The 13,013-nt window shown below is 47.4% G+C and overlaps 1 long non-coding RNA gene across 2 annotated transcripts; it reads left to right on the top strand.

Annotated features, from left to right (window-relative positions):
• Positions 1 to 3,786: 3,786 nt before the first annotated feature.
• LOC104999952 lies at positions 3,787 to 9,689 on the top strand. 2 transcript variants are annotated; one of them, XR_826677.1, is made up of 3 exons: positions 3,787 to 3,938; positions 4,210 to 4,325; positions 9,558 to 9,689. It is a non-coding gene; the product is annotated as an uncharacterized LOC104999952 (long non-coding RNA). The 2 variants fall into 2 exon arrangements; XR_826678.1 differs by lacking the exon at positions 9,558 to 9,689 and adding an exon at positions 7,219 to 9,241.
• Positions 9,690 to 13,013: the final 3,324 nt, after the last annotated feature.

Here is a 13,013-nt window from a genome sequence, read left to right as displayed (position 1 = left end):
GTTGATACAGAGCCCCTGTTTGAGTTTCCTGAGCCATATGCCATTATCTTTCAATAACCTATAATGGAGTATGTTGTTGTGTGTGTGTGAAAGTCTCTCAGTTGTGTCTGGCTCTGCCAGGCTCCTTTGTCCATGGAATTCTCCAGGACAGAATACTGGAGTGGGTAGCCACTCACTTCTCCAGGGAATCTTCCCAACCCAGGATCGAACCCAGGTCTCCCGCATTGCAGACGGATTCTTTACTGTTTGAGCCACCAGGGAAGCCCAAGAATATTGGAGCGGGTAGCCTATCCCTTCTCCAGGGAATTTTCCTGACCCAGGGATCAAACCAGGGTCTCCTGCATTGCAGGCGGATTCTTTACCAGCTGAGTTACCAGGGAGTATAATCCGTCAAAAATACTGAATCCATATGCTGTATGTCTGAAAGTAATACTGTGTAAATATTATTGTAATATATTACAGTATTGTATACATATTATTGTTACAATATAATATTTTATATCAACTATAATTTTGAAAAGAAGGGCCGCCTGGGGGCAGGGGGTCCTTGCCATGCCTCCAGCAAATGCAATGGGAAGTGTTAGGAACCACTGCTCCCGGGACCAGCAGCCTCCTTTGGGCAGAAGGACACTGTAATCCTAGCCTTCCCACCCCTGCTCTCCCTTCCCCCAACCAGAGGGGAGGACAGATGCTCCCAAGTAAGTGAGCTGAAATTCAAGTAAGAGAAATTCCTCGGGGCTGTTTACTTGGTGTTCCATGCTGACAGGTTCTCCCGTGGCCTCTGGCTGCATCATCCCTGGGGGTGCGGGGAGAGAGCAGGACGGCGGCGGCCGACAGTGCCAGAAGCCTGGGCAGCATTGGGTGGCAGTGCCGCTGGCCTGAGGAGATGAGGCGTCTGATTCTGCCCACCTGCTTGATCCTTCCCACATCTCTCCCTCTTGCAGACAGATTCCTGGCTCTGTCGTGCAGGGTTTCCTCATGCCTTCTCACCCATTCTATACCAAGTCTCCATCAAATCAGACAGCAGGGGACTTCCATGGTGGTCCAGTGGTTAAGAATCTGCCTGCCAAAGCAGGAGACATAGGTTCGATCCCTGGTCCAGGAAGATCTTACATGACAAGGGGCAGCTAAACCCAAGTGCCGAAACAATTGAGCTTGTGCTCTGGAGCCCTGGAGCTGCAATTCCTGAAGCCTGCGCACCCTAGAGCCCATGCTCTGCAACTAGAGAAGCCGTCACAATGAGAAGCCAGGCACTGCAATATAGACCCAGCACAGCCAAAAACAAACAAACAAACAAATATCTTTAAAAAAAATAAATAGGTAAAAAAAATTTTTTTTTAATCAGACAGCAGGGATTTGCAGGGGAAGAGCAGATATGGAAATGTTAGTACAAAGACAGTCTTACTCTTCTTTTTAACTGTTGAGCAGCCTTCAGCAAGCATCAGGCAAAGCCAATCGAAGTCTCCTCCCTGGTCTCTCCCAGGGGCAGCAGGAGGTGTGCCGAACCTGGAGTCAGGAGCCCGGCTCTGCTTCCAGCTCTGCTGCAAACCCTCCCAGTGGTCCTGAGCAAATGGCTTGGCTCACTCAACTGGGCTTTCAATAACAAGGCAGTTTCTAAGGGCTCTTCTAGCTCTACCCTCATGTTTAGAAGGTCACCAATGGTTACTGCCTGGCGAGCCCTGCTCTAAGAAAAGGCGTCCAGGAGGCTCTTTTGGAGAAGTTACTTGGATAATGTCCTGCCCCGGGCCAGCTGAAAGAGAGAAGATGCCCAGAACAAAAGCAATTCACACACTGGGCCAAGTGAGGCTGCCACCAGGGAGCTTGTCTGCCCCAAAGGGACCCTACTTATTGATGGAGGCCAGATCATTAGGTGCGCCTTTGTCAAGGGATGAATACCAGGGTCTCGGAGAGCATGTCAGAGTGACCACAGGAGACAGGACGCTCTAGACAAGGACTGGACGCTGTCCACTTCTCCAAGGCACTCCCACAGACAGCGCTGGCAGCACTCGGACAAGGCACAGCTGTGCCACTGTTGAGACTCACCACCTGAGGAGAGCCAGGCCTCCTTGTCTTGTCTTTGCAATCCTAAGCATCTTGAGCAATTGATCTATTCTATTCAGTAAGTGGGTCATGACAGGTAAGGCCTGGGTCACAAATCACGCAACACCTTGAGTCCCATGTGGGGCAGGACTTGCTCCTAATCCAACATGTGGATTAATTCCTTGTGGGTCAACCAGACCAAATATTCCTTTAGTCAGGAGCCCTGGGGACTTCTCTGGTGGTCTGGTAGCTAAGATTCTACACTCCCAATGCAGGGGGCCTGGGTTTGATCCCTCGTCAGGGAACTAGATCCTACATGCTGCAACTAAAAACATCTCACATGTCGAAAGGAAGATCAAAGATCCCAAGTGCTGCAACTAAACCCAGCGCTACCAAATAATTTTTCTTTTTTTTAAATCAGGAGCCCTGCATAGTTTATTATTAACTAGCAAGGCGATGTTGCCAAATGTGCTTGACCTCTGTCTTGTCTCCTCAGCATCTAATGGGGACAATATCATTCAATCCACTCACCTCCTTAGGGCTGTTGTAGAAAGAAATCAAACGTGATCATGTATGTGACCCTTGTTAGGCATAAACAACGTGTGAGATAAATAGTTGTCTTGATACCCAGTGAAGGGCGTGAGACAGCAGGATGTCGACATCAAGCGCACTGGCTCTGAAGTCAGACTTGATTGGGGTCAGATCATGGCTCTAGCACTTCCTGCACAGGTGACCTCAAACAAATGACTTTAGCCTCTCTGTGCCTCAGTTTTCTCATCTGCACAAGGGAGTGATAATAACAGCCTCTGCTTCAGAGAGTTGATAATGAAGCTGATGCATGTCAAGGGCTTAGAACAGAGCTTACCAGAGTGAACGCTCAATACATGTTCATTATATTAAGAGGAACACGTTCCTCTGGCCAGAAGCACATTGTGTAGGCTCCCACAGCCTTCCTGTGCGCTTGGGAATGAAGCCCTGACTGGGCGGATCCTCCTCCCACAGAGGCGGGCCGGGCCCCCATTCTGCTGCACCTGTGCTGTGGGGTCTCAGCAGCTGCCTCCCACCTGAAAGCCTCAGTCTGCCCCCAGCAGAGAATGACCATCATAATGGCCAGTGGCACAATCATCTGGGTGGTTTATTAGTGGCGTCTCAGAGGGACCCCTTCCCCCTAGACTTCCGGGGTGTGCCCTGAGTGTGGGGGCAGGGGGAGCATGAACATATACACCTCACAGAATCAGGGCAAAAGACAAGTCCAGGGCTGAGGAGCGACTCCCTGGAAAAAGTACAGAGAACTGTTTTTGCCTTAAACGCCTTTAAAGAAAAGGATTGCCCAGTTCAAGAAGGAGGGGACATATGGCTGATTCATGTTGATATTTGGCAGAAACCAACAAAATTCTGTAAAGCAATTATGTTTCAATTAAAAAATAAATAAAATAAGGTTGGTCCACTTTTAACTAAAAAAAAAAAAAAAAAAAAATTGCCCAGCCTTTCCTCGGGCCTTTGTATTCCTGGTGGGGGACATAGAAATCCCCCACCTTGAGTTTGAAATGAGGTGGACCTTTTAAAAGGATTTTAATTTCCAGAATTCAGCCTGTTCCTCTCTGCCAAGCCCTTTACTGGAAACAGCGGTCCTTGACCCCCTGAGTAGGCAGGAAGTGGGAAGGGTGGGCACCCAGCCTCAGTGACCTTTGCTCTGCTGTTGCCAACCATGTGACGTGAACAAAGGAGCCTCAAACCCTGGGGGCCTGGCCCAGGCTGAGCACTCTGAGCAGCCCAGGGTGGGAGTCTCCGCCACGCACCACTCTGTTCCTGCAGCAGTTCTCAGCAAAACTGCTCGGTGACCCTGAGAAGGGTCGCCTCTGGAGCTGAAGGGCAGGCAAGGGGAGCCCCACTGCACTGTGAGTGTCTCTTGTGAGTGTCTCGGCCGCCAGCTGGATTGCCACACTGGCTGCAGCGTCTGTCAGTGACCTCCTTCTCTTTAATTTCTTTTTATTAAAATCTGGTTCATGTACCATATTATGTAAGTTACAGGTGTACAATGTAGTGATCAGTGACTGCCTCCTTGTGCAGCCAGAATGGCATCTCTGGTCCCGAGTCTGGATTTCCTAACCCCCAGATGCAAGCTGCGCATGGTACTGCAGCAGTGACCAGTTCTTGGTATTTGCTCAGGTGGCATGAAGACCTTTATCCTTGAATCAGACCTGAACCAAACTGTGGATTCTGCCAGCCCGGCTTGCACAGTCACCTCCTGAGTGAGTCCTAATGACTGACACGTGTGATCTGAGGTAAGCAGCATTAGAGCTCCATCAACACACAACCCCCGCAAAGCTCTGGGTTAGAAAAGAAGGGCGGAGAGCTCCTGCCTTGTCAGCCTGCGGCACAGGCCCTGACCTTTGACGGACGTCATATTCCTCCAAGGAGGACCACTCTCTCTCTTTACATCAATAAGAGGGTATCGGCACTGAGGTTTTCTCTGTGGAGGTCAAAATACATTCTGCAGATTTTGCCTTTTCCAATGTCAAAAAACATTTTTTTAATTTCAGTATTTTCTGAGGCAAAATCTATGTGAGGTATGATATTGTTATTACAAATCCCACTATACAACTAACCAAAGGCCCAGGGAATCAGAGGAGCATAATTCATTCTCTCCTTCAACAAATATCTGACCAGCATAAGACTAAAACAGGGCGTCCCAGTTGGCTAGTGCTCAAGATTCTGCCTGCCTTGCAGGAGACGTGGGTTCGATCCCTAGATTGGGAAGATGCCCTGGAGGAGGAAATAGCAACATGCTCCAGTATTCTTGCCTGGAAAATCCCATGGACAGAGGAGCCTAACAGGCTATAGTCCATGGGATCACAAATAGTCAGACACAGCTGAGCGACACACACAGCACAAGATTAAAACAGCCTGCAAAGCAATGTGTCAAGTTCCTCTCACTGAAACACAGCCTGTAGTCACAAGATTTGCCGGTTCAGCAGGAGTGGTCAGAGTCCAAGTAAGACCTTTGGAGACCATAAATACAAAACCGATTAAGAAATCTCATCCTAAATATTTAAAAAAAATACTAAATCACATTTTTTTAAGTACGAAGGGATGAAACAAGGATCTGATTTTTCCTGTGAGGGATATTTCACTAGCAAAAGATCTCCACCCCTCTAACCCTCCCCTCTTCACCAAATTTCTAATCTGGCCTAAAGGGTGGGGGTAGAGAGGGGTTGCATTTAAGGAAGTTATTGCTTAGAAAGTGAGAGATCCTTCTCAGAGGGGGAAGAGAGAGAGACTTCCTTACACTGAAGAGTGGTCTAAAGTAGGCCATGACCATTGTAAGGCTGCTCACTGGGGGAGGGACGAGAATTCTCTGGAGGAGCTGAGCCTGATGCTGTAATCTTGGGGTAGGGAAGAGAGCAGAATCCAACACAGAAGTCTCTGGAAGGAACTAAGGCTGTTCCAGCCTCTGGCAGAATGATCAAAGGGAAGACATGGAGCCCAAGAAGAAAATTGTCTTGATTCATCCAGGAAATGAAGGACAAAAGCAATAACTCAGTTTCCACAGAGAAGTATGTGTGCATTCTTGGAAAAACAGGAGGAGAAACACTGGCTTTTAAAGGTCAGCTTTAGAAGATACTGGGGTTCCCTAGTAGCTCAGTAGTAAAGAATCCACCTGCCAAAGCAAGAGATGCAGGAGACATGGGTTCCATCCCTGGGTCAGGAAGACCCCTTGGAGAAGGAAATGGCAATCCACTCCAGTATTCTTTCCTGGAGAATCTCATGGACAGAGGAGCCTGACAGGCTACAGTCTATGGGGTCGCAAAGAGCTGGATATAACTTAGCCACTGAGCATGTGCATATGCACTTAGAAGACACTAGATTCACAAGTCAGGGCTAGGTGAGCAGAGAGAAGCGGAGATTAGAAAGCTTTGGAAATAACAGTAATATTTTCGGTTAATACAAGTTGAGCCTTCTGACCTCCAAATCCTGCAGTCTTCAATGTACCATCCCCTGAGATTCATCCTCACTTGGTTCTGCACCAGGATGCTGGATACATCAACGCTGTGTGGGAGGGACACCACGGGAGCCCAAAGGGGGACAGGTGAATCCTAGGGTACCGCTTTACAAAAGCCATTTCTCCTCGACCTTGGATAGTTCTAGAAGAGCGTGACCTACCATACAAGGGGCAGAGAGGTGTCCAAAGACATTCAATTTGCAACTTCCTTGAGGTTTTCACCCAATACTTTTTTTCTGATTGAACCCACATCTCCTGCATTGGCAGGCGGATTCTTTACCACTGAAAGTGAAAGTGAAAGTGAAGTAGCTCAGTCATGTCCGACTCTTAGCGATCCCATGGACTATACAGCCCACCAGGCTCCTCCGTCCATGGGATTTTCCAGGCAAGAGTACTGGAGTGGGGTGCCATTGCCTTCTCCGTTAACAGCGGCTAGGCATATTATATTTACTTGGAGCTGGTATACTTGGTGACAGCCTTAGTGCCCTCGGACACGGCGTGCTTGGCCAGCTCGCCAGGTAGCAGCAAGCGCACGGCGGTCTGGATCTCCCTGGATGTGATACTGAGCCCCGAGCAAAGCCCAGTATCTTCTACAGCAGACCTTAAAAGCCAATGTTACTCCCTCTTGTTTTTCTAAGAACACACACACACACCTTTCTAAGGAAACTGAATTACTGCTTTTGTCCGTTTGTTTCAATTTCTCTCTAAACAAGTTTCTTCAGTTCAGTTCAGTTGCTCAGTCATGTCTGACTCTTTGCGACCCCATTTCTTAAGCTGTTAGGAAAATAGCAGTTCTGAAAGCAGGGGTCCCTGGACTAGCAGCACCAACATCTCCCTGGGGAACTTGTTTTAACCACAGACACTGGACCTGACCCAGATGGAGAGCATCAGAAACTTTAGGGGCGGGGCCAGCAACCTGTTCGGTTGATGCTGATACCAGCTCGTTTGAGAACTGCTCCTGAGCAGAATGCAGGCCCACTGAGCTATAAGAGATTTATTTTACCTTTTCACTACTTATCGATCGCTGTTTGGCTTTTGTATTTAAACTTTCAGTGACACATAGCTCAAGGTTTCTGGTGTTATTATGCATGTTGTTCGACTATTCTAACTTCGGGGGTGAGGAGGAGGTACCTAGGTCAAATTTGTAATTGGATCCCCGTATCTTTCTTTTTTAGGCTGGGGAAGTGCAGCAAAGTAAAAAAAAAAAAAAAGAGCTGTGGCTGCATTTGGCCCCCTCTGAGCTGTCTGGATTGGCCAGGCAACTGAGGTGTGTCCTTAAGACCTGCTGCAGTTGGCTCCTTCCCTTTGGAAACCAGAACTCAGAGGACGGCACGAGACAGGCTACAACAGTTCAGACGGCTCGCAGGCTGCCCTGGTTCCTTTTCATTTACCAGGTTCATTTATCCTAGCATTTCTCAGCATCGACCTCCCCTCCCCCACCAATCAATCCCCAGGGAAAATGGAATTTTATCACCCTGGACACTCGGTTCTACCCTCACCCTTTGGCTCCCCTCTCTACCCCCGGCACACATTCCATCTGGCTCTGTGTGTGTGTGTTCTGGGCCTGCCAGAACATTCCAAGACAGAAGCAATTGCTTCCTGCCTGGCTCACGTTGTCAAGCAAGATATGTGAGGCCAGAGACAGGTATCTGTCAGGGAAGCCAGATGTATGATGCTGGCAACCTGGCACAAGGAGAAGAGGAGGGCACAGGGGTTTCTGTGTTACCCCTGGAGCTAGCTAACCAGGAAGGTTGTTACATAAGGAAGCATGTGGGTTTGAGCACAGCTGTTCACCTGTTGCTGATTAGTGCGCTGCCTATCAGCCATGCAGGCTCACTGAGCTGTCAGATGCAGACAGACACAATCGAGAAGGGTCGGTTCTGTTTAGCAAAAGCTTTTATTGAACCCTGGACTCTGTTAGGTGCTGGGAAACCTGAACTAAGTAAACCAGAGTCCATGCTCCCAAGGAGCTCATGGTCAAGGAGAGGAACACGGGCCAGTAAACAGTCATTTACAGTCCCCATGAGAAGACAAGGACACTGTCTCCACTGGACAAACTCCTGCAGAAATGCTCTGAGAGTTGAGTCAGGCAGATGTGGTATTTTCCAGATGGGTGTTCCAGGCAGAGAGAACAGTATGTACAAAAGCAACGTGCCCTAACTTTGAAACAGTCACATTAAAGCTCAGGTTCAAATGCCAGGAGCAGCGTTAGGAATGTGGCCTCCTTCTCACGGGGCCAAAATCCAAGCCGGACAACCAGAGAGGAGGCAGGCCCGCTGCTGCCAGGCAGACTCTGTGCAGACCCTGATGGCCCCAAGAAGGAAGAGCAGGGCCGCTCTGCAAGAAGAAAGTGTGGGAGCTGGAGCCCGGGGACATCTTAAACCCCTTATGTATCTGGGAGGTTATGAACCAGGATAAAAGGGAGAATCTAGGTGTGCAGAACTGAAATCTGCCCATCTGAATGTGACAGGAGGTTTAATAAGAGCCCTGGGGGTGGGGAGCACAGGAGACATGAGAACTGGAACGTTTACAGAACAAAAAAGAATTCGCTTGCTGGAGGTGTGTTCTGTGTCTCTACCAAAAAGAGATTTTCCACCCAAGATCAGGTCCTCAGCTCCCCCCACAGTGTCACTCTCTGTGGGTTATCTCATGGGGCCCAGGACTTCAGCTGCCATGGACAACCCCCATCTCCCCGCCAGTCTCTCTCCTGGCAGACAATTGCTCACTGGACATCTTCACCTTGACACTCACGTACACTCCAACTTAACGCCATTACGTGTCCCAAACTGAGTATCTCCTCACTATCCTAGATTCCTCCCTCCAGCCCTCCCCAGTGGACTCTAGCTCAAGGGACAGGACTTCAATTCACCTTAATGCCTCACCCAGCAATCCCCAGCAGGTCTTCCTCTCCCCTCCTTTCTCTAATCAAATTATTTACTAAATCTTTTTTTTTTTTTTTTTGGCTCTGCATGTGGGAACCTAGTTCCCTACCCAAAGATCAAACCCTTGCCCTAAGCCTTAGAAGTACAGAGTCTTAAAACTACTGGACCACCAGGGAAGTCCCTACTAAATCATTCTTGAACCTATTCACCTTAGATTAGTTTCCTATGGCTGTGTTTGTGCGTGCAAGTCCCTTCAATCGTGTCCAACTCTCTGTGACCCTATGGACTGTAGCCCACCAGGCTCCTCTGTTCATGGGATTCTCCATGCAAGAATACTGGAGTGGGTTGCTATGCCCTCCTCCAGGGGATCGTCCCAACCCAAGGATCGAACCCACATCTCTTATGTCTCCTGCATTGGCAGGCAGGTTTTAACCACTAGCGGCACCTGGAAAGCCCTTCCTATGGCCACTGTAACAAATCACTACAAAGTCAGTGCCTTAAAACAACATGAATTAATTACCTTGCAGTTCTGGAGGTGAGAAGTGGGAAATGAGCTAAAATCAGTGTGTCAGCAGGGCTGTGGTTCCTTCCAGAGGTTTTAGGGGGGAATCAATTCCCTTGATGTTTTCCAGCTGCCTGAATTCCTTGGCTCCTGGCCCCTTCCTCCATCCTGAAAGACAGGAGCACAGCATCTTCAACTCTTTTTGATTTTGATGAAATGCCTTCCTCCATCTTTCAAGAATTCTTGTGATTATCCTTCCTGATCCCATCCAGATAATCCAGGATAATCTTCCCATTTCAAAATCCTGAATTTAATCACACCTGGAAAGTCCCTTTTGCCTTATAAGGTATCACAGGTTCTGAAGATTAGGAAACGGACTTCTGCGGGCCATTACTCTGCCTACCACACGCTTCCTCCTATCCCAGTACCATGGCACCAGCATCTCTCACCCAGCTCCAGTGGGTACCAGCACACTGCTCTTATTCGAGCCACTCCTATGTCATCCTTTTATAGCTGCCTGATCACAGGCCTGTCTCCTTTGAGCTTTACGTGCTGTGAGGACAAGGTTGGAATCTTGCAACATGTATGTTGGTACACCCACTATGGGAAAAGTATGGAGGTTTCTCATAAAACTAAAAATACAATTTCCAAATGATCCAGCAATCCCACTCCTGGTCAAATATCCAGATAAAACTGTAATTCAAAAAGATATATGCACTCCTGCGTGTTCACAGCAGCACAGCTCACACTAGCCAGGACATGGAAACAACCTAAATGTCCACCGACAGATGAGTGGACAAAGAAGATGTGGTATATACATACAGTGGAAGGTTACCCAGTCATTAAAAGAGAATGAAATAATGCCATTTGCAGCAACATGGATGGAAGTAGAGACTATCATACTAAGTGAAGTCAGAAAGAGAAAGAAAAGTACATACAATATCACTTATATGTGGAATCTAACACACGAAACAAATGAGCTTACCTACAAAACAGAAACAGACTCACAGACACAGGGAACAGACTTGTGGTTGCCAAGGGGGAGGAGGGATAGAGGAGGGATGGACTGGGAGCTTAGGACTAGCAGATGCAAACTATTACATATAGAATGGATAAACAATACTACTACTACTAAGTCACTTCAGTCGTGTCTGACTCTGTGAGACCCCATAGACGGCAGCCCACCAGGCTCCCCTGTCCCTGGGATTCTCCAGGCAAGAACACTGGAGTAGGTTGCCATTTCCTTCTCCAATGCATGAAAGTGAAAAGTGAAAAGTGAAAGTGAAGTCGCTCAGTCGTGTCTGACCCTCAGTGACCCCATGGACTGCAGCCTTCCAGGCTCCTCCGTCCATGGGATTTTCCAGGCAAGAGTACTGGAGTGGGGTGCCATTGCCTTCTCCGGATAAACAATAAGGTCCTACTATATAGCACAGGGAACTATATTCAACAGAAGCAGAAGATATTAAGAAGAGGTGGCAAGGATACACAGAAGAACTATACAAAAAAGATCTTCACGACCCAGATAATCACGATGGTATGACCACTCACCTAGAGCCAGACATCCTGGAATGAGAAGTCAAGTGGGCCTTAGGAAGCATCACTATGAATAAGGCTGGTGGAAGTGATGGAATTCCAGCTGAATATTTCAAATCCTAAAAGATGATGTTGTGAAAATGCTGCACTCAATATGTCAGCAAATTTGGAAAACTCAGCAGTGGCCACAGGACTGGAAAAGGTCAGTTTTCATTAAAATCCCAAAAAAAGGCAATGTCAAAGAATGCTCAAACTACCACACAATTGCACTCATCTCACACGGTAGTAAAGTATTGCTCAAAATTCTCCAAGCCAGGCTTCAACAGTACATGAACTGCGAACTTCTGGAAGTTCAAGCTGGATTTAGAAAAGGCAGAGGAACCAGAGATCAAGTTGCCAACATCTGTTGGATCATCAAAAGAGCAAGAGTTACAGAAAAACATCTACTTCTGCTTTATCGACTACGGCAAAGCCTTTGACACAATAAACTGTGGAAAATTCTGAAAGAGATGGGAATACCAGACCACCTGACCTGCCTCTTGAGAAATCTGTATGCAGGTCAGGAAGCAACAGTTAGAACTGGACATGGAACAACAGACTGGTTCCAATAGGAAAAAGAGTACGTCAAGGCTATATATTGTCACCTTGCTTATTTAACTTATATGCAGAATACATCAAGAGAAATGCTGGGCTGGATGAAGCACAAGCTGGAATCCAGATTGCCAGAAGAAATACCAATAGCCTCAGATATGCAGATGACACCGCCCTTATGGCAGAAAGTGAAGAGGAACTAAAGAGCCTCTTGATGAAAGTGAAAGAGGAGAGTGAAAAAGTTGGCTTAAAGCTCAACATTCAGAAAACTAAGATCATGGCATCTGGTCCCATCACTTCATGGGAAATAGATGGGAAAACAGTGGAAACAGGACAGACTTTATTTTTTTGGATTCCAAAATCACTGCAGATGGTGACTGCAGCCATGAAATTAAAAGGCACTTACTCTTGGGAGAAAAGCTATGACCAACCTAGACAGCAAATTAAAAAGCAGAGACATTACTTTGCCAGCAAAGGTCCGTCTAGTCAAAGCTATGGTTTTTCCATTAGTCACGTATGGATGTGAGAGTTTGACTATAAAGAAAGCTGAGTGCCGAAGAATTGATGCTTTTGAGCTGTGGTGTTGGAGAAGATTCTTGAGAGTCCTTCGGACTGCAAGGAGATCCAACCAGTCCATCCTAAAGGAAACCAGTCTTGAATATCCATTGGAAGGACTGATGTTGAAGCTGAAACTCCAATACTTCAACCACCTGATGCGAAGAACTGACTCACTGGAAAAGACTCTGATGCTGGGAAAGATTGAAGGCAGGAGAAGGAGCCGACAGAGGATGAGATGGTTGGATGGCATCACCGATTCAATGAACATGAGTCTGGGTAAACTCCGCGAGTTGGTGATGGACAGGGAGGCCCGGCATGATGCAGTCCGTGGGGTCGCAGAGAGTCGGACACAACTGAGCAACGGAACTGAATGATGATAAACCGTAATAGAAAAGAATATTTAAAAAAGAATCAATTTGCTGTTCGGCAAAAATTAACATATTATAAATCAACTATAATTCAATTATTTTTTAATATTTATTTTAAAAGGATTTTTTTAATCCTTTATTTAAAAGGATCTTCTTTTGTGTTGTCCCCCAAGTACCTTATAAGGTTCAAAGAACATTTTCTGAATTGGATTTTTAAAAATAAAACTCCTTTGATTGGAAACTCTCTGGGCCTCAGACCTGCTCTGCTTTGCTTTCTTAGTGCTTACTAGCTATTATGGACACAGGCCGTGCAGGGACACTTTCCTAGGGGAAGGGAGGGGCCAGTAAACAGCCCAGGGCTTGTCAGTCAGTCCCAGATCAGGAAGGCAACTGGGGACAAGGCCCTGGCAGAAAGGCCTGGGAGGTTTACCAAAGCAGGCATCCAGAAGAGAGGTTTCCCCTCCCAGGTCACATCGGTGAGGCTGGACACCGCAGTCTGTAATTTCATCACAGGCCAGAACCAGATTCCTGATACA

Source organism: Bison bison, unplaced genomic scaffold (genome assembly GCF_000754665.1).
Source record: "Bison bison bison isolate TAMUID 2011002044 unplaced genomic scaffold, Bison_UMD1.0 scf7180017864366, whole genome shotgun sequence".
In the NCBI taxonomy this organism is placed as follows: Eukaryota; Metazoa; Chordata; class Mammalia; order Artiodactyla; family Bovidae; genus Bison; species Bison bison.
Note: the sequence above shows the minus strand (reverse complement) of the source record. Positions and strands in the feature narration are given on the sequence as shown.